We start from the raw sequence: 6,000 nt of genomic DNA on the forward strand, positions 1-6,000 counted from the left end.
ATAGTGTAAATAAAAAAACAAACAAGAGTTCCTTTGTGAATGAAGTAGTCCTAAATAATAGAGTACACTTTAAAGTCATTTGGATGTCATTTTCTCTTGCCAATGAACAGCTCCTGGGCCCATGAAATAGTCCTTCAAATAGTTTCTTTGGTTGGCGCCATCTAGTGGAGTAACGTTCCTCGCACCCCGGTTATCCCCATCACGCAGCTGTGTGCAGGAGCGCCACTCGCCTGGGGTGAGTGAACAGTCCCCATTTCCTGGTCTGTGAGGTTCATCTGACTGATCTGGTTCCTCCTTCTCAGCATGTTGTGTAAAGTGACGCATGCCAGGGATATCTGTTTATGGAACCTCATAGCCAGAATCCTGAAGGTATTCTCCACCACTCGTCTGGCCCGAGACAGTCTGCCAAAGTCACAAATTAAAAATGTTTAAGTCAAATGCATTCAAAATTCAAAACCTTTGATATAAGATTGCATACATCCAAAGGTACTAAGTTATAATTTGATTTAGGTATTTATGGAATAGAATAATTACCTGCAGTTGAAGATCTGCTGATCGGGGTCCATCTGACACATGGAAAAGGACTTCATCCAGGGGCGGAGTCGAAAGGCAATCGTCGCCGATGATGAAGTATGGCACACCATACGGGGAATACAAGGTCATCGCCTTCCATCCGATCTCGTGAATGGTTGAAGACCATCAGCGTCTGATGCTGATCCCTTGGCCCCGACCTTGACCCACGGGAACTTGTAGTCGGCATCTGCAAGTGCCAGCAAGACGATAGAGAAAAGTTCTTGTAGTGGTAGAAGAGGGACCCGCTTTTGGGAGGCTTCTTGATGCGTATGTGCTTGCGGTGCAATATGGAAATTGCCACCTTTCCTTGAAAGCACGGGCTACAGTATTCCATCTACTCTGATCCCACTCATCTGACCGATACTCAGCTTCCAAGGCGTCAAGGATAAGATGGATGTGCTTACGGCTGAGGCTTTGGCTTTGGAGGAGGGTTGGCATTCTCCAGGTCATCCACCAGTTCAAGCAGGTGCCAGGTTATCTGCATCCAAATGGTAAGCAGTCTTCACTCTTCGGGGCTCACCAGGTTTACGCCAATGTTCCTGATGGTGATGTTACTACTTTGCAGTCCTCTAACTGAATGGGTACCTGGTGAAAATGCACCCTGTAATTTATACAGTTTGGAAACCAAGGGTTTAATCGGCAGAAAAGTGGAATTTCTGTTGAGAACCAGTCGCTCCCGGTTGAACACAGGTCGCGGTGAGGTCGGGCCGGTCGACTTAGGACGAAATTAATTCGAAATTAGGTCGATATACAGGTCTAGCTGGTTTAGCATATGTCTTCTCAACTTAGCCGACCTAAGTCGAGATAGGTCGACTGAAGTCGAACTAAAATCGAACTAAGGTCGTAAAGGTCCTTACAAGGTCGTTATGAGGTCGTTGTGAGGTCGAGATAGGTCAAGACCGGTTGAGTAGTTTGCAAGGTCTAGTCGGTCGTGCTCCTGAGGTCGCCACTCGGACCGCACCATAACTCTTCAGAGTGCATGGATCAAAGCCTACTGCTGACTCACATTGTTGTGACAGGATGAAACGTTTGTATATATTTAGTGTTTTTATTCGTTAGTTTTAACTGAATTAAATATTCAGTTTAGTGTAATTTAAACATTATATTTAAAGATAATCTCTCAGCATATGTGTATGTTTTGTCTTAAGAATGTTTTAATTGTTTCAGGGTTTTTTTACATGAACTACCAGAAATAAAGAGCCATAATGCGAACACCACCGTGTCTGTTCTAATGATGAAACAGTTCCAGTTTCAATGGAGCCCCCAGTGAGGAATATGGCCTAACAAGACACCGTCACCTGCGTATTGACCTCATCATCCTTCTATCCACTACTATGTATTATGACATCATTCTCGGAGACTGATAAGATGCAGTTACACGCGTGAGAGACATCTTTGTGTATTTTTTATATAGACATTTTATAATGTGTTTCATGTGAGCCACCAGTGTTCACGCAATCAGGGAACGTTCTGGCGTTCAGTTATTTCACTGTACAGACATTTTCCATACTTTGCTTTATGCATAGTGTTGATAGTAATGTAGCTTTAAGTTACACCACCCGGGTTTAGCAAGAGGACTTCACAGTGATGTGGGACACCCCGGAAGAGACAGAACCCTGTCACTCGCCAGAGATCGGTTCTTTTGGCCTGGCATGGCCAAAGACATGGAAGACTGGATCCAGAAATGTGACAGATGTTTGAGAAGGAAGTCTCCCACCAATGCACGTGCTCCTTTAGTCAACATCACCACCACCCAGCCTTTAGAGCTTGTCTGTCTTGACTTTTTGACTTTAGAACCATCAAAGGGAGGCCACCAGAATATTCTCGTCATCACAGACCACTTTACGAGATATGCACAAGCCATCCCAACTAGGAATCAGACTGCAAAAACAACAGCAGAAGCCTTGTTCAAGAACTTCATAATGCACTATGGGATCCCAAAGCGTATCCATAGTGATCAAGGAACAAACTTTGAGAGTCAACTTATGAAGGAATTGTGCAATCTCTTGGGAATGGAGAAAAGCCGGACTACATCTTATCATCCCATGGGTAATGGTATGGTTGAACGCTTCAACCGGACACTGCTTAACATGTTGGGAACACTCCAGCCAGACAAGAAAGCAGACTGGAAGACCTATGTAGCTCCTCTCGTCCACGCCTATAACAGCATCCGGCATGAATCAACCAACCAGTCTCCATTCTTCCTTATGTTTGGTCGTGAGCCTCACCTTCCAATAGACCTTGCTTTTGGGATAGAGACCAACAAAAGTCACCAGTCTCTTACAGCTTATTCAGAGTCTCTGAAGAAGAAGCTCCAAGAAGCCTATAACCTGGCATCCAAGGCGTCAAAGACAGCTCAAGACAAGCAGAAGGTCAGCTATGACTTGAAGACGAGAGGTGCCACAGTCCAAACAGGTGATAGAGTTCTGGTAAAGGCATTAGCCTTTGACGGTAAACACAAGTTGGCCGATCGATGGGAGGAAGATCCTTATGTTGTTCTCTTGCAACCAAATCAGGAAATCCCTGTGTTTCTAGTGCAAAGAGAATCTGGGGAGGGGAGGAAGAGGACGCTGCACAGAAACCATCTCCTGCCAATTGGATCAATACCAGCGATCATGGAGAACAACGGCAAACCGACAGCCATGAAGCCAACTCCTAGACCAAGAAAGACAGTGAAGAAGACTGTAGAAGATGACAATCATGAGGATAAAGAGTCTGAGTATGATGCTCCATTCTTTTTTCCTACAGTTGCTGAGGATGTTACTATCATCAGTGAGAACACTGTGGAAGAGAGTGTGGCTACTTCAGAGACAACAGGTGACGATCTACAGTCTCTTGAAGTAGCAGGTGATGCTTCTGGTGGTGACGACCACATACCTGAAGGAGAAAGCAGCTCAGAAGCATCACCTGCAGCAGTGCAACCATCACCGAACACCGAAGCGGAGCCGGAAGACTCAGTCAGTGATGATCTACCCCCTCCTGCGCCTCCTGATCCTCATCCTCAACCCGTACCTGCACCAAGAAGAACTGGTAGACTGACAAGGAAGCCTGCATGGCAGACCTCGGGAGATTATGACCCAGATTGGCAGCAGAAGAGTCGACGCTTGGAACAACTGGCAGCGACAGGCATTTTGGGGCACATCATCACAAGTATCTCCAAGGCATTGCTTTCCCTTGTTGATGAAGAACCGGAATGACGAGGACGTCATTATTCAAGGGAGGGAAATATGTGACAGGATGAAACGTTTGTATATATTTAGTGTTTTTATTCATTAGTTTTAACTGAATTAAATATTCAGTTTAGTGTATTTTAAACATTATATACTTCACTCCTTAGCTTCTCTTAACCCCTCTCTCAGCTTACTGCATGAGTTTTCTGCCTCAGCCACAGTCACCTAAAGCACTGCGACACAATAGCCTGCCCAAGCGCGCCACTTACTGTCCCTTTGTCATAAACCTTGTTAGCTTACTGCCCCCTGTTTTAAGGTTTAAAGTTTATTATCAGTTCAGAACGTTTCAACTGTCAACTGGTCATAAGGCATTTGTGGATTTTGAAGCTCACACCACGTTTTGACTTATTTGGACATTTATAGGAGATCTTGAGATCATTTCTGAAGGTTAGTCTATTTCCATACTTTTTGTAGTTTGTACATACTCATTGGATGTATACGCATATTGTGTTTATGCGTTGATAATTTGGCTGCTTTGTCATATTGTAAATATTAAGTAGTTTGTGATAACTAGTTGTGTTGCAGAATGTAATGCATTGTAAGTCTAATTATTTACAAACGGTAAATAATTCAATAATTCAGTAAGCTATTTATCAGTGTTAAACTTAATCTTTAAGTACTATACAGCTGTCGTATGGATGTGTAAATGTATGAATGTATAATGTGTAAATGTATGAATGTATAATGTGTAAATGTATGAATGTATAATGTATAAATGTATGAATGTATAATGTGTGAATGTAAGAATGAAGCAGGGATTTACCATTATATATATTTTAAATGTTTCTCATTAATCAACAATAACTAAACGTATTTGTTGTATTGTTATTGCTGTCATTTGATTAGTCTGCAGAGTGTGTATATATGTTTCATTTATTCGTGCAGATGTAGGTGTATTGCTCGTGAAGCTGTCGGTGTGTACTGACTATACCCAGGTCCACACACTTGGTGGGTTTATTATATTTTATATATTGTGTAATGTCTACATGATAAGGAATGCTTGTTTCCCTATATGATATGATATGTATATGCCTATCTATTTATGAATTAAAGTATAAATGGAATGTGTCATCAATTAAATATTGAGGCAATGTATATGGAATAGATTAGCAATAAAGATATTTTGTAAATGGTTATATTTAAAGATAATCTCTCAGCATATGTTTATGTTTTGTCTTAAGAATGTTTTAATTGTTTCAGGGTTTTTTACATGAACTACCAGAAATAAAGAGCCATAATGCGAACACCACCGTGTCTGTTCTAATGATGAAACAGTTCCGGTTTCATTGTGTAATGTGTGGAATTGAACGTGTCAGACTCTATAGTATGGTTCATGCATTTTGTGGGTGAATAAAATCAAAGGGCTTTTTGAAAATATAAGAAATTCTATTTAATCACAAAAGCAAAATGATCAACAAACTTAAAAATTCAACTATCACACAGAAGAAGGCCCGTCTATTATGTACTGTACATTCCTTCCTGCTCCTGTGATGACTTAATCCTAAACCTAATTTGTCCCCAAGGAATCTCCCCATACCCAACAAATAAAACAACCTACATACTGTTCTGATTACATCCTAATTTCTCACTAACCCACCTACTTAACAACCTATCATACAACTAAAGAAAATGTAATTTTTAGAGTAAAATTGATATTTTATACTTAGCCTGACTCATGCTCTTTTGCTTGTCTTCTTCTTCTCCCCGAACATAGTGGAACACTTGTATCTCCTTATTTGAAGCTCCCTTCAAAATAAAATCACTAATTAGTACTCACCACGAGTTGCTCCCCTTTGCTCCCTTTTTGGCGGGAACAGGTGTCGCCACCCTCTGGCCTCATGCTTTACTCTCTCCTGATTTTGTGAGCCCAACACTTGAACTTACAGGGAAATCCAAAGTGTTATGTGGGGAGGATGGGAGGGCTGACCTCATGACACAGGATAAGTCTAAAATATCAATTTTACTCTAAAAATTACATATTTTTCCTTATCCTGACTCATGCTCTTTTGCTTGTATTATCCGACGGAACGGAGGTGGGAAATTAGAGTACTTTGGATTTATAATTAGTGATTTGTATAAATATAACTGTAATAACCCCTGACGGGAACTTCGTGAAGGTATAGACTTAGGATATATCCTGTTTATAACCATAGGTTATATAATGACATACTGGGGTATTACATTAGTAATATGCTGA

The 6,000-nt window shown here is 41.4% G+C and overlaps 1 long non-coding RNA gene across 1 annotated transcript; it reads left to right on the forward strand.

The window, feature by feature from the left end:
• The first annotated feature begins 4,527 nt into the window (after nucleotides 1-4,527).
• On the forward strand, nucleotides 4,528-5,047 carry LOC124260216. The gene is made up of 2 exons (XR_006894026.1): nucleotides 4,528-4,751; nucleotides 5,004-5,047. It is a non-coding gene; the product is annotated as an uncharacterized LOC124260216 (long non-coding RNA).
• The last annotated feature ends 953 nt before the right edge of the window (nucleotides 5,048-6,000 follow it).

Source organism: Haliotis rubra, unplaced genomic scaffold, assembly GCF_003918875.1.
Source record: "Haliotis rubra isolate DU_JTF1 unplaced genomic scaffold, ASM391887v1 Scf755, whole genome shotgun sequence".
Classification (NCBI taxonomy): domain Eukaryota; kingdom Metazoa; phylum Mollusca; class Gastropoda; order Lepetellida; family Haliotidae; genus Haliotis; species Haliotis rubra.